The sequence below is a fragment of the Phasianus colchicus genome, chromosome 1 (assembly GCF_987193195.1).
Source record: "Phasianus colchicus chromosome 1, bPhaCol1.hap1.1, whole genome shotgun sequence".
NCBI lineage: Eukaryota > Metazoa > Chordata > Aves > Galliformes > Phasianidae > Phasianus > Phasianus colchicus.
The window spans coordinates 60,077,378-60,093,166 of record NC_143436.1 but is presented as its reverse complement, the minus strand read 5'-3'; the positions used below and the strand labels follow the sequence as shown (position 1 = coordinate 60,093,166).

The 15,789-nt window shown below is 42.9% G+C and overlaps 1 protein-coding gene across 9 annotated transcripts in view; it reads left to right on the top strand.

The window, feature by feature from the left end:
- The first annotated feature begins 400 nt into the window (after positions 1–400).
- Positions 401–15,789, top strand: part of RESF1 (retroelement silencing factor 1) — a 28,732-nt gene continuing 13,343 nt past the window's right edge. For 6 of the 9 annotated variants that reach the window (XM_090144730.1, XM_090144689.1, XM_090144728.1 and 3 more), the window contains exons 1-2: positions 465–594; positions 4,855–4,965. The gene's annotated coding sequence lies outside the window, so the exon portion shown is untranslated. Of the gene's footprint in view, positions 595–4,854; positions 9,894–15,789 lie in introns of all 9 variants that reach the window. The other 3 variants (XM_090144716.1, XM_031589720.2, XM_090144694.1) reach the window with 3 other exon arrangements.

Here is a 15,789-nt window from a genome sequence, read left to right as displayed (position 1 = left end):
AGTCACAAAAACGCAGGTGTTCTCGCTTATCATAAACGCAGGCTCATCTTGTTCCTCTAGGAGTTTTCCTTGCTCGCTTCAACCTACTGCGGTTTGGTACCTTGAGCGATCAGCTGCCCAGCACACTTAGCACCTACGGTTATTGCAAGGCGCAGTTCATCTCTCATCGCACCCTCCGATAATTTGAGAGACCCTCCAGCTCAGCGGGCTGCTGAGGGCTATTTTGTTCGAACAAAGGAGCGAGCTGCTCTGTCTCCCCTTCTGAACGTTCACCTTTCCTAATTAAACGAGTTTTCAGCACGCGGATGACTCTTCCAGGACCCGAGCGGGCCGGAAGGACCCCGCAGCCGAGAGAACGCCGAGTCCCCGGCTGCGCCATAGCGACCCGAGGAGGCCGCCGAGGGGACAGCCGCCCGCGCGCAGCCTCCTCCTACAGCTCCGGCGCGGTCCCGCCCCGGGGCGGTCTCTGGCTCCGTGCCGCCGCTCTGCCTGCCGGCTGCGGAGGCCTCGTTCTATCCGCCGAGGCCTGGGGGCCCAGCGGCCTCCGGCTCCGCTTCTGCCTCCGTACGGATCAGCCGCCGGGCGCCGGGTTCGGTGAGCACGGGCGGCGGGCAGGGCGGCAGCGGCGATGAGGCCGGGCCTTCCTGCGCGCGGCCGGGAGCGGGCGGAGGGGCCCGTGGGGCTGCGCGGGGCCGGGGAGCGCGGCAGGCCGGATGGGAGCGGGGCGCTGCGGGTGCTCGGCGCTCGTCTCGCAGGTCGGTTAGAATTGATCCGGCTGGAGGCTGAGCGAGCAGGCGAGCGAACAAGCGAGCGCAAGGAAATCTACAGGCTTGCTTTTCCGTTTGCCTCCCGAAAGATCTTCCTCCATCATTGCCTCAGGCAGAAGTTTGTTTAGCGGCTTTCACTGCGGGGTGTGCTATCCCGGGAGGCGGGAACGGGGAGGGGCAGCTGGGGGTTAGGGACAGGTCTGCACCGCAGGGCGGTGGGCATGGAACGGGCTGCACAGGGCAGTGGGCACGGCCCCGAGTGATGGAGCTCAAGGGGTGTTTGGACATCACTTTCAGACACACGGTTTGGATTTTGGGGTGGTGCTGTGTGGAACCAGGAGTTGGATCTGGTGGGTCTCTTCCAGCTTGGGAGCATCTGACATACTCTGTCTGCAAAGGCAAGTGGAAATGTGGAGAAGAGGCTGACACCCCTACAGCACTAATTCTGAGGTTTCTCTGTATGCTTCTGGAGGCCTCTAGATATTGGTGAAAACTGGAGGCATGAACTAGAACATGAGTTTCTGAAGCCCATAGGAATGCTGAGGATCATTTTTCCTAGAAGTTATTATGCAGCTGCCTCTTTCCAGGAGCTCTGTGGTAATGCTAGATTTTTCCCTACTCTTAACTAGCCTCCTGGGAAGACTGGAAAGTAAAAGAAAACAGACCTATGGTGTCTACTGGTAAATATTTTCTAGCTCTCGCATCTCAGGACTGTGGGAAGAATAAAAGTTATTGCAAGTAACAAATGCTTCTTTATCTCTTATCACCTGATGTTCTTGAGCTGTCCATCCAGTGTGTTAAAACATTTGGATAGTCATTCCTGGCAGAGAAAGCAAAGTGGTGTTAATGATCACTTTTAGGTTACTGTTCACAAAATCAAATCCTTTACTCTTAGTATTCCTGCCAGTAAGACATTCATCTGAGTAACAGAACAAAGCCTTAAAAATGTGCAAAGTTGGTCTTAAAGCTATTCATCTGGAGCTGTCAATTCTCTTTATTCATGCAGCTCACTGAAGCAAGTTATGGTACTTCAAAGTAAAGGGCAGAACGCACTTTTTGGAGCTGGCATGTTCAGACTTGAACAGTAAACCTAGAAGTATATATTTTTATATGTATATGCATATATTTCTTTTCAGAAGATAGTATATGAACTGATGCTATGGCAGAAAAACATCACTGTGTACCTTCATATCGAGTGCTATGAAGTGTTTTGTTTTCCTGCTTGATGGTAGCTAGAGCACACTCTAGTTCACTGATCTGTCAGGATTTTAGAGAGGCTTTTGTTTTGGCTCATTTTACCACCTAATGCACAGACACTTTTTCCATTCTTCTCCCCTTTTTCCCTTCATACCATTCTTAAACTGCAGTGCTTGTAGATTCATAAAATAATTCTTATCTGTTGGAAGCAATCATTCAAACAGTGGCTTTTAAAAAGCCAGCAAGTTCTTTGCCTTAAATAGTTTCTGCAAACATCTGATAGTGAAATATTTTTTGTTTCTAAAATTTAAACTATTGCTTTTATATTTACCTTTTCATGAGGAAAAGCAATCAAATGGGCACTGTTGTGCCAGTTTAGTCTCCTCCAGTAGAGTGCCCAGCTGTACTGCATGCTGCAGCCTACTCAACCACTACCTGGGTCCTGCTTTTGGCTGCAGATTGCAAATATGGGAAGTGGTCCCATAGACTGTGCGGAACATGTTTGGTTTCATTTGTAACTCTGTCTTGCTGATGGTGGCCTCTCCTGGTCTCAATCAGTACAAAAATTGTTCTGCTTGACCTGTTGGTTTGATGTGGAATCCTTTTTCTCTTTGCTGATGACTAATAGTTAATAAGTGAGTAGAAGAGAGAGATTAATATTCTGTCCCCTATTTTAAAAGGAATGGAGAGGTCAAACATCGCAAAATAGGAGTAGAGAGCAGAAGCCCAAGGAGAGATGGGTGCTATTCAGATGTCTTAATTCCTGGCAGTGTTCATTTCCTCATGCATTGTTAAGACCGATGAGGGTTTGTGAAAAGCTGTAGAGCAGGCATGTGTAACGTTCAGGCTGCATGCAGTCTTAGATAACTAGTAATGAGATTGTAAACTTCTAACATTATTACATGATTTCAGGGATATTTTGTCATGAGTTGACTGCATAGTTTGAGTGCTGGCTGCATAGGTGGTAATGGAGTGCTGTGGAGGGGAATATGTGGTGTGGGGCTCTTCTCTTGCATCTGTGACATGTGCTCAGTTAAATTGAAACCAGCATGTATTTACCTTACATTCCCTTGTGCCACTTGGTGACTGAAATGCGGTGATTGCCAATAATTAGATTTCATCCTACCGTGTGTGTGTGCCTATGAATGTAAGAAACACTCAAATCAACAGTTTCTCATCAGGCAGTGATATTTGCGAAGCAGCAGAAGTTGTTATTTACTGCAGTAATGGGCACGCACCTCCTTATGGCAAGGGAGAAATTGTGTGCCATATCACCAAAACCCACTCCATTAAATACCCTCACTCGAGGCAGGTGATACCTCTCCTGCTGTTCATTGCTTGAGCTTATCATGCTCACAATCTTCCCAATGTGTTTGCTAAAATATTTTTCTATATACAATTTATCACAACCTGCTGTTCTTTCATCTTTCAATGGGGAACAAGAGAACAATGCATATTAGGCCCACCTGTTGTTTCCCATTTTTCAAGGGGAACAGGAGGACAATGCATGCTGGGTCCACGTGCAGTTCCCCATTTGTCAAAGGGGAACAGCAGAACAATGCATGCCAGACTCTCCCTCCCTATCACCTCAGCCAGTCTCAATTCCTTCCCACCTGGGCTAGGTGTTCTGACAACCAAACTACTTGGCAAACTCACTCTACCATGTACTAAGCTATGCTTCAATGATGTGTTGTGAACAAGAAACCTTGCAGCCATTTTGTAAGAAAGTTTAGCGAAAGTCTGTACCTTAGTGTTTAGAATTGCTCTAGTGCAAAAACACAGTCTACTTCTTATGAGGAGATGTGTGGTTTTTGTTATTAAGCAAACACGAAAGTTTTCTTATTTAGTTATTAAGCATATGGTTTTGTTATTTTGTGAGGTAATTCAATAAGTTAACAAGTTCATTGCAGAAGAAATATCCAGAATACCTGTGCAGCGCTGACAAATTTTGTAACGTTCAATGTCTCAAAAAGCTGTTTGTGACTCCATTTTCAATGGACATCAATCTGATACCTGTGAATTTTCAAATGGAATGTATAGTTGCAACTTGACAGTCAACTCAAATAAAAATTGGATTGTGTCTCTTTATGAGACGTGTCTTACCAGGGAGAAATATCCCTCACTTTACAGTCACTCCTTTATTCATGTCATTGTTCAGTGGCAGCACGTACATTTATGAACAACTGTTTTCAAAGATGAAGCACAGGAAAAAAAAATCATAAAAAAATAAAAAATCTGTGAGAACCTTGAGAACTCAGTAGGAATTACTTATAAGTATATTGAACCAGGCACTGATATACTAGTTTCACAGAACCAAGGTCAACTATCCCACTAGACTTATGTTTTTGTTGCCCTATTTTAATAGAAAATATATATTAAAATACTTTGTTACTTATATACATTAACTATACTATATTTTTTTTTTTATGCAGCTCAAGAAAATGTCCTTCACTCATTGTGTTCAAATGGGTTTCCATGGCCATGCTGAAAGAGTTTGGGTCATGCCCAGACTAACGACTGTGATGGCTAGATTAGTGAACAGTGCAGCTTATTAAAGCAACAGAGCACAGATTCTTTTGGGTTGCTGGTGATAAGTGTACTGTCTACACAGCTTTTGAGGTTAACCAAGGAATAATACAACCTGGCCACAACATTATAACATTCAGTTATAAAAGCAACGCTATAGAGATTTCTGAGTTTCCTGGGGAAGTACTCTGTGTAACAGAGGGAGAGACTCTTAACCAGTAGGTGTCCCTATGTGGGGGAAGAGAAACTCAGTCTGTCAACTGATCTCAAAAGTCAGAGGTATTCTCCCATCTTGTCTGTGGTAGTATCTTCCGTGATATCCCCCTTATCTTAAGCCATTTTTATACCATTTCTTGTTTTGCAGGTGGAGCTTGAGGGACTGTAGTGATACATGCCTTTGATTACGAATGGTGAACAATTCTATCTCTTTACTTCTAAAGGTACAGGCTTGGTGAGGAGTGATCACAGATTGGAGGTAGGTAGCTTTTGGGATGGCTGTGTTCTGGTATGATAATGAGCTTTTGCTGAGCAAAGTTAACCTGAAGTATGGTATTTTGTCAAGGAGTGATGGACTGTTGGCTCAGGGTAGCAGCTTTTCAGTACTTAGTACCACCAGGTTCCCATCCTGGCATTGCTCCTTGAAGAGTCAGTACATCAAGTTCTCCTGATGTTGCCACCAACACCAAGGGTTGCTGAGGAACCTGGAATGGATCACATAACTTGACTGCAGAAGTAGTCACTCCTCCACCTTCTGTGCTGTTTTATGGATTCCTTGCATACCAGCTGCTTCTCTGCCTCTGTGAGCAGTGCTGTACCTTAATTTCAAGTCGCTATAGCAATTATTCCACAGCTTCTTGAACTGTCTGTTTTTCCACTGTTTTTCAAAGGACTGCAGTACTTTTCTACTGCTGACAGGAAGTGGGTTTGTGCCTCTTCTTTCATGTGGTTGATAGACATGCTATAGATGTGTATTATTTAGGACTTATATACTTAAGCAGACACAAGTTATCAGGAGTTTCAGAACTGCAAAGCGCAATGGAAATGCAAAACAACAACTGAAAAGGCAGCAGGGTTTATTAGTTGGGGGCACTGCAAGAAAGACTATTTAATGAGTGGTATAGTTGACAGTTGTGTAAATTGCAGCATATGGCAAGCTTTACAAATTTGCAGAGAAGAAAGATGTTGTCATGGCTATACCTAACTTCTTATTCAAGATCTCTTGTGATCGCTCTTGTGATCTTAAAACTTATAAAATGCTTTACTGCTTGTATAAAGCGCAGGTATGCCAAAGAGCATGTTATGTGCTTTTGAAAGATTAGTGTTGTTTGACTGAAATTCAGTTAATGTATCCCGTAGATAAATTACAAACTTTTTTCCAATTAGCAGTTGTTAAATGGTGAATAATTTCAGAGCAGTACTTCAAAATGGAGTTGCCTACAGCTAGTGGAGGTACGAGGTTGTTCTTTGGATGTACCTTGTAAGTTGGAAAGCTTTCAGAGTTCAAAGCACATTTTAAGGTTGTTGTCGTAAAGTGTGATGCTAAGTAGGAGTCTGCAACTGTGCCGTGGGGGTGTAGGCATTTTCTAAAAAGTGTTATTTCACCCCTTTCATCACAGTAAGAATTACAGCTAGAAAAGCATAAGCTATAGATGCATGGTAGATGTAAATATACATTTCAGATATAAACATGATCTGTACTGTTAGGCAAGGATATTCCTATTATAAGAACTCTAATACTACCGTTAGAAAATCTTTTACTTGTAGGTTTTTGAATAGACTATTAAGAAATGTTAACTGATCCGGTGAATCTGATCCCTTTTACTAATGCCTTTTCCTGCAAATCTTCTGATTTTGTATTAAAAATTGCTTTTTCACACTTAATGCTATTAGTCAGAAGTGAAGATAACTTTTCCCCTGAGGAGTGTAAGCAATAAATGATTGGGTTTGGGTCTGTTCTTAGCAACGACTTCTTTGGCAGTGTTTGTGTGTTGCTTGGTATTGTGGAGAGCTAGAATTTTAAAACTCCTTTTGAACCATGGCTGTTTCAAATGCCTGCAGTCCGTGGTGCTTGCAGAAAATTCTTTTTCTTTGAGAATAATCCCATTGAGCTCATTTTAGATGCTTCTGAGGTACTAAGGCCTGAACAAAAAGCCCTGAACCAAAGCTGACCTCTAGATGAACCTTGAAACCAAACGCTATATCACACATGCAATGCAATATTTATGTTGTTGTTTTTTTTTTTTAACGTGAATATATATTTTGATGTCAGTTTATAAAGATCTGTTATAATGCTTGTTGTGTAACAGTAACCAACAGCGGATCTTTATTTAGGGGCATGTTGCAAGACCATGAGAAATATGTGGTTAAAACCCAAATCGATAGGGAAACTCCCTTGGTTCCTCCTTGAGCCCAGCCAGGCTTTGGGTGGAATCTAAAAGGAGGATGGAATCCGGTGTTTCTGCACTTGAAGTTATGTAAGCATATTTATTCAACTTTATAAAAGCTGGACCCCCTTGCAGTGACTTTAGAGACCTCACCTATGAGTGGAGGCATTGCATAGGACCTCCCAATTGCTGGGAAAGATTCTCCAAATCCTTGCTGCAACCAGGGCTCCCCAGTGATTGTGGGTCTGGATGATGGTAAAATATTAGGGCAGTTGATGATTTATCTTTCTTAATCACTACAGTTAATCTTATGTAGTAATGATTAGGTGCATTACCTTGTTTTGTTTTACTCTTGCTTATTATTTCACTTATTATTTTATTGATTTAAAAATGAGTAAAGATAAACACACTTCTATAACTTGGTGTCTGTGTCCTTTGTGCTGACCCCATCTACTGGCAAAACAGCTTGTTAGGACAAAATCAGATTTTGCTGTATCTAACTTTTCTATTACTATGTGGTATGGCATTTATCTGTTATCTTGTTCTTGGTGAGAAGAGTGGTCTACTTCTTGCTTTCCTTCTGACTGACTGTAATTCCCATGACTGTTGAGGGAGTTTTACAAGCTCTGATTCTGTAGCATCTGTTTCTTAAAGGACCCTTCCATTGCAAAAGAAAAGGAGGAAGAATAAGGGAAGAAATAAATAAAACACACATGCATATCGTGATGGGGAGTGGTGGAGACAATATGGAGGAGCAAACCTTCTTGCTAATTGGTAAGAATGCAGGAATGTAAGAATGTTTATTTCAACGGGATTATCTGATCAGGAACCTTGTCAAGTGGGACTAGAAACAAAATGTAGCCACGATCCTGACAGGCAAGTGTAAGTAGAACAGATAAGCTACGGAACCAGGTTTCTCCGTGAATAACAATGCAGACCTGGGAGCTCTGGTTATCAAAGGAAGATGATGATGGTGGATCTTTGCCATATAATAAGGGGTGTGCAGGAACTGGGGAGGACCGATGAGAAGGATAGGTGGAAAGGGCTGCGGAATAATTGCTAGAGGTGACTTGGAAATTAAATTTATATTAAAGGTATAGCATTGCTCACACATTAAGGAAAGATACAAAAGCGGAGTGTGGCTGGTATGCAAGAAATCCATTCCACAGAATTTCCCTAGGCAATATCGGGTGTTGGCAGCATAAGGGGAGTTTGATTTGCTGATTTGAAGAGAAACAGCATGAAGGGTAGAGCAGAATGAAGGTACTGTGACCAGGCTCTGTGGTACCACTGCCAAGATAGGAACTTGATGGTACTACAGAAATGATAAGCCATGTATTTGCTACCCCAAGTCAACAGTCTGTCATTCTTTGACAAAATACCATAATTTGGGTGAACTTTGCTCATTATGACTTTGTAACACAAAAACACACTTTCCTGAAAGCTTCTTGACTTCAAGGTGTGGTAACTCCTCGGTGAGCTCACGCTCTGAATTTTTTAGTCTACACCTTTAAAAGCAAAGTTAGATAATTTAAAAACATTTGTAACAAAGGTACGTATTACTGAAGTCCCTCAAGGTCACATTAGGGCCGTGAAGATGATCAGAGGGTTGAAGCACCTCTCCTCTGTAAAAGGGTTGAAGGAGCTGGGCTTGTTCAGTCTGAACAAGAGAAGGCTGTGGGGAGACCTCATTATGGTCTTCCACTATTTAAGGGGAGATTACGGACAGGAGGGAAATCAAATTTTTACACTGGTAGATAGTGATATGACAAGGGGGAATGGTTTTAAATTAAAGGAGGGAAGATTTAGAATAGATGTCAGGGGGAAATTTTTCACTGAGTGTTGAGATGCTAGAACAGGTTGTCCAGAGAGGCTCTGGGTGCCCCATTCTGGAGGTGTTCCAGTGCCAGGTTGGATGGGGCCTTGGGAATCTTGATCTAGTATTTGATCTAGCTGTTGACAACCCTGCCTGTGGCAGGGGGATTGGAGCCTGATGATCCTTGATGTCCCTTCCAGTTCACGCCATTCTGTGATCCTATACAAGTCCACCTGTATAATAGGAAATAGTATAAAAATGACTTAAGAGGAGGGTATGTCAGAGAAGACACAATTAGATATTAAGCATGAACGAATTCTGGGAGCAGTGGATGGGTTGAGCCTCTTATTTCTTCCCCATAGAGATGCATACTGGGTAAGATTTGCATACTTGGTCATACTGAGTGCTTTTCTGGGGAAAGATCTCTAAAGAGCTGTTTTTATTACCAAATGTGCTTGTGGCCAGGCTGTATTACTTACGTTCATGGTTAATCTCACATGCTTTACAGTATCACTTGCAAAGTTTTTTTTGTCAGTTATCACTGACAATCCAAAAAGGCCTGCAATCTCTTGCTTTAATTAACTGCACTGTTCACTAATCCAGCCGTGAGAGTTCTCATTGGGTTTGTCTGAATTCCATGAGGTTGGATATGGAGAGCCCTTTTGGGTGCTGCTGGACAAATGGTGCAGAGTGCTATTTGTGAATCCATTATTGTAGCTCATTATTATAGCTCATATATAACCAGACTTCTAGTGCTGGATTGGGCATCACTCAACTGACTCCAGCCCACCTGTTAAGTAGGGACACAAGGGGATTTATTTTCTGCCAAATTACATAGTCCTTTAATGCAATGGGGCATAAAGAGGGCCAGTCAAGTGCAAACCCTGTCTGGTCAGGATGTCTGTCTGAGCCCAGCCTGTCCTGTCTTCTTAGAAAACTTTTCTTAACTCTCACTCTCTATCCCTAGCATGTGCACAATGTCAAGAAAATTTCTTGCTCAAATAGGCTTGCTTGATTATCCCAAAGAGAGACAGAGGAGAGCCCTTACATTTCTCCCCATGGGACCAGAAGGGGTGGATCCAGGGTGGAGCCCTGGATCCTGGCTTGTACAAGGGCCAGCCACTGAAAGGAGAGCATCTGTTGGGCCTAGGTTGTTCCATGAGAAGGAGTGCTATGAAGCCAGAGAGCTCCTTCACCAGTTGGGTGAGTTCCATAGTATGACTATTGCTTATCTGTGAATACTTTGCCTGGTATCACCAAGAACATTTCAGAAGCAATTGTACTTCTTTGTGAGCAGAACAGGGGGGATCTGTGAATGCAGAATGCCTGTAACTCTGGAGAGAGGGGATGGTTTTTATTCTGGTGACATTCAGACCTGCCCAGTCAAAGCAGAGGAAAGGGACCTGGCTTCTCTTGCCTAAGTTTTATATAAATTCAATATACAGGTGCTGCCTTCAGCATTTTGTGGCAGCTTTAGTAGGGAGCTGTGTCAATGTTGCTTATGTATCTCTGGGAAAACCTGCAAACAGGAAGGCAGCAGCTATATTTGCTAACAGAGACATCCGGAGGCTCTAGGCTGGGCCCCTACCCTCACAGCTTGAGATACCCCCAGAGCTGCTGGAGATGGTGATCACTTACAGTATCACTTAAAAAACACCTGCAATGTGGTCTAGGCTAATGATATGATTTGAAGAGGATAGCTCTGACAAATGACTTGAAAAGGATAACTTCAACTGCTGCTGAGAAATGTCATCTTGGTGGTGTTTTCTTAAGGGATAGGGAAATGCTAACAAATTTACATGGAAGTAATATCAGATAATATTGAATAAAGTCAGATTACAAGTCCTGATGGATGGAGGAGATAGCACTAAGAATTCAAAGGGAGACTGGAAAGAAGAATCTGATTGTGTGTGTGTGTGTAGCGGAAATGCTGAGTTATGGCCTGAACCAGAGATTGAGCACCTGGTGGGAAGGCAGGGCCAACCCAGGGGAGCTCAGGTGCATGCAGTGCATCTGAGTAACAAGAAAGGGTGGAGCCAGGATGCATCCCTTCCCAGATATCATTTAAGGGTTGGCACAAGAATCAAGGGTATCTCTGTGGAGATCCCTGCTTACCTATGGTCTTCCAGAGGTAAGCAGCTTTTTTTCCTTTGCTCTTGTATCCACAGCTGTTGCATTTGGACTTGTCCTGAATTGTTGCAGCCTAGGACTTTCCCACCCTATTATTGCTGTACTTTCCATCACGTAGTAGCATTATAATGTGTTTCATAGGAGTGAAACTAATAAGACCATTCAAGAACTGTTTTTGTAATAAGTGTCTGTAGTGGCACGTAGAATTAGGACAATAAAGCCAATAGAAGATGAGATAAAAATAAACTGCTGGGTATGGTGGGATGGGGATCTGCAGAGACAAGTGTCTGGTCTTAATGTACTTCAAGCTGTTGTAACTACTGTGTGATTAACTGTCCATCTGAGATGTTGGTAACATCTATCAAATTGCCTTCTGTATAACTGCTGTGAGCCCTCCTGTGTGTGGAGGCTGCTATAACATCTGAAATAAAGCTAGAATATGAGGAAAATGACAGTGTACATGTACTCTCTTTTGGTCATGTATTTATAGCTAGACAGATGGACGTGACTGAATGTGGCTGATTCAGGCTTGTTTTGGCAGCGGTGAGTCGTCCAACGTGTGATGATCAGTTGATGACAGTGACAGATGAAGGTGAAAGATAAGTGTTCTCTTTACTTATAGAGTGGTTAGAGTGACAGCTTCTGGCTTACCGGCTCTCAGCAGAGGTCTTTTGTTCCTGACTTTGAAGCTTTACAAAATTAAATCAGCATAGGTAAGAGGTGGCTCCAGCTTGTATCTTGCCTTCAAGGTATACAGTGGTATCTAACTTCTTGTATCAAGCTGAAAATACTTGCGCCAAGGCTTAGTCTTCAGCCAGAAAATGTTCTTGGACCTTCCCATTCAAAAGCAAATAGCTTCTGTCCACATCCAAAGAAATGCTTTCAAATGTAAAACTGTCCACAAAGTGTTGCTGTTGATCTCTCTTGTTGATTTTAGACAGTGGTTCCTTAACAGGCTCAGACAGTGTTGTATCACAAGTACAGTACTGCCAAGCTGCTCTTATCTTGCTCTGATACGTATGTCAAGCAAATACTGAATTTCTGGTAAATGCTTTCAGTTGACTGAGAATGGCTGCTGTAAGTCTAGAAGCATAAATGGGGGCATGAAGGTGGTCCTGCAGATTAAATTTGTCCTTTCAGTTCTTGGATCTTGTGCTGAACTCTATCCAGGAGAGTTCCAGTTATCTGAGAAGTAGGCTGTGTTTTTGCACTAGAATAATTCTAAGCACTAAAGTATAGATTTTTGCTAAACTTCAGCAAAATTGTGTAACGGTTCTTGTTCACAACACATCATTGAAGCATAGCTTAGTACATGGTAGAGTGAGTTTGCCAAGTAGTTTGGTTGTCAGAACACCTAGCCCGGGTGGGAAAGAATTGAGACTGGCTAAAGTGATAGGGAGGGAGAGTCTGGCATGCATTGTTCTGCTGTTCCCCTTTGACAAATGGGGAACTGCATGTGGACCCAGCATACATTGTCCTCCTGTTCCCCTTGAAAAATGGGGAACCGCTGGTGGGCCTAATATGCATTGTTCTCTTGTTCCCCATTGAAAGATGAAAGAACAGCAGGTTGTGATAAATTGTATATAGAAAAATATTTTAGCAAACACATTGGGAAGATTGTGAGCATGATAAGCTCAAGCAATGAACAGCAGGAGAGGTAACACCTGCCTCGAGTGTGGGTATTTAATGGAGTGGGTTTTGGTGATATGGCACACAATTTCTCCCTTGCCATAAGGAGGTGTGCGCCCATTACTGCAGTAAAGTGAGTTAGGGGATGAAGGGTAAACATGGCCCAGCTGAAAGGAAGCCAAGACAAAAGAATGTAGCAACCAGGATGAGATAGTAAGCTGAAGAATACAAGATGTAAGGGGTCCATAACACCGCTTGTTTTGCTAACTCAAAAGGAATTTGCAAATAGCATCGCTTAGTTTAACTTTTGCTAGCCCAAGCACATTCTCAAAAGGAAGCCTTCTCAAGTCAGCAGAAAGGGGCCACTAAGAAAACAATGGAAAAGGGAGGATAAACAGAATAAGAAATTGCCGAAGTGCTCAGAACTGGGACAATGGTCAGAAACCATGGCGAGGAAGACGTCTGACTTCATCCAGGAACGACCACCAGGTGGGGAGGAAGACGTTGAGCCTTCATTTAATGGAAGCTACTGCGCATGCGCTAGGGGGAGGGACAGTATGTAAATGAATTCCCGGAAAAGTAATGAATATGTCAATGGGTCTTGGGAAATACTGCTGAATATGTATGGCTTGGCTTACAAATGTATCAAGGTCCCACTCTCTGGTGTGCAAGCTAGGAGGAGCAATTCCCTTGTACCTGGCATGTAGCGCAGTGCTGAAATAAAACGTACCTGCTCTTATAACCTTATGTGGGTTAGAGAGTTTGATTCCGCTAATCAAAGAACAGCTTTTACTGCTTTCTTGTCATTGCCTGATGAGAAATTGAGTGTTTCTTACAGTTAGAAAAAGATCTTTATAATGAATCAGAACTTGCAGATATTGTGAATGGCTTGATTATGCTGCCTTACTTCTTCACTACGTGGTACATGGAAAGTGAAAGAATGGAATAATATCCTGTGTTGTTGAGATGTATCCAGAAATGGGCAGCAGAACAGGAAAATGTCTTACCAAAGCAGAACCAAGTTTCCTTCTGCTGGAGTTATGAAATTAAAGAGTTGCTTGCAGAAAAAAACTTAAAATAACCAAGTGGCTCCAGAATGTCAGCGTTAAGCCAGAAGGCCTTTAAGAGCTTAACGTAGTGGATGAAATCAAAGATAAGGGATATTGTAACAGCACAAACCTTAAGATGGTGAAGTTTTCTCACTTCAGCTGCTAATATATGCTGTGATTGGCTTTATCATGGGTGTCAGTCTTTGACGCCACTGCTGCTTCTCTGGTCACAGCAGTGGCATCTGCTAGGGCATTGCATTTGGCCTTAGCTATGAATTGAGCAGAATGGAAATGAATGTGGCCAACAGTTGAAGTAGGCATATAGGCATTTTGCTGGATTTTTTTTCACAAGGGAAGTTGCCACAGATTTTCCTTGTGTGGGTATGGGAGGAGCTTGCTTGCCATGAGGGAGGTCAGTGGGTGCACCCAGTTGATGCTGTCAGAGGAGTGAATGGCTAAGCGATGGATTCAGCCACCTGGCCATGGTAATTGGCTATAACTCAGTCATATGCTGTATGGATGACTGCAGTATGCCTAAACCAGGCATTATTTTGAATAATTGCGTAAGCATCAGTAAGCCAGACATGATTCTTGGGGTGGATCAAGGAGGAACCTCTGTAATAGGCGAGTGTGAGGGGCCATACGAAGGTTGGAGGAGAGGGGAATGAGTATAATATGATTGGAACCTACCGGTTGTCATACAAGTTGTAACAGTATTATTAAGCTTGCTAGTGTTTGTTGATGGATGGCCCAGCCATGCAATTTGTTTAGATAACAGAAAGAGCTGTGTCTCTGAACCAAAGAGATAAGCTCTGCTGAGTCTTTGTACTGGGGAAATAGGAGGACCTGCTTGGAATTGGTCGTTAAATATGTAACATACTTCTGGGGAAACTTGCATTTGTAACATAATTCTGAGAAACTTCTGTATTTGTAGTGTAACTAATGTATATAAACCGAAGATCTTTTGTGTAAGCTACATATGATAGGAGGATTACCCCCATGCATCCAGTGCCGCTGTTAAAGAATATCTGCTTTCCAACATGCTGACTTGAGTCTTAGATAGTTTCCTGGTTGACCATCTTACAATATCAGTTGGATTCTGACAGTGAAGGTTGGAGTAAAGTGTGACCCTGTAGCCAGACTCTGTGATAACACCACAAGGCATTTTGGGTCAAAACAACCATGTTATACAACTTACTCATAAAAGAAACGGGAATATATTTATTGACATACTATAAAGTAGTGATTTAATAGCAACTTAACAAGATTTGAGATGGCTGGCTACACTTGATTATTTACTGCTTAGATGGAAGGGTAAACACACACATGTAGGAGACCCTCCTCCTGAGTCACAGTATTCAGAGTGGACCCCCTTGCTTTCTAAATTCTTTTACCATGGAACCAAGGAGCCTAGGTGCAGCCAGATCCACCTAGTCCCAGGCTTGATCAATGGTTTATGTCTAAGGGATTAAATGTGCACAATCAATTTAAGGTGTGATGTTAGTGAAGTTAACAAAGTCTAACAAACTATTAGTTGTTTACTGAGGGTCTGTGTTGACAAGATGTACAGGATCTCTGCTCAGGTGTAACCTCAAGAGGCATCCCTACACAAGGGGAGATCCTGTCGTGCAGCCACTGCCATGCAGGAGAGCTCAAAGGGTTTCTTGTGCTGCTTACTATTTCTGGGGTAAGGTGATTGGCTCAGTCATAGTCTGCTTATTAGGCACATGCTCAATTGGTCCTCAGCTGTTGAACCAGGTGCCTACTATCAGTTCTTTCAGCCTCCCCCAGCTGGAGGCAGATCTGTGGTCGTTATCATTACTGTTGCTTGCTGCCAGGTTGAAGTGGGGAGTTAAGGGAGGAAGGGGGGGAGGGAGAGCACACTGTCACGCAAGATTGGAGGCTTGATGATACTATGGAACTGTAAACTGCTGTCTTGTTGCCCTGAGCCATCATTTTTCCACTTCTCTGTCAAAAACATTCTTTGAGTAAACTTTACAAACTAGAGGTATGTTTGTCTAGAATCCTTCAAGCTCCACCTGAAAGAAAGAAAATAGTATGAAAATAGAATAAGAGGAGAAATGGGAGGGAAGATATCATTGCCAACTTCTGTGATCAGTCATTGGGTTGAGCCTCTTTTCCTTCCCATAATTGCCCCTACTGGGAAAGACTTGCTCACGCAGTTATATCAAGTGCTTCCCTTGGAAACTTCAAATCTCTACAGAGTTGTTCCATTGGTTAACCCATTTGTGGTCAGCTGTATTATTCACATTATTGGTATTTACACATGC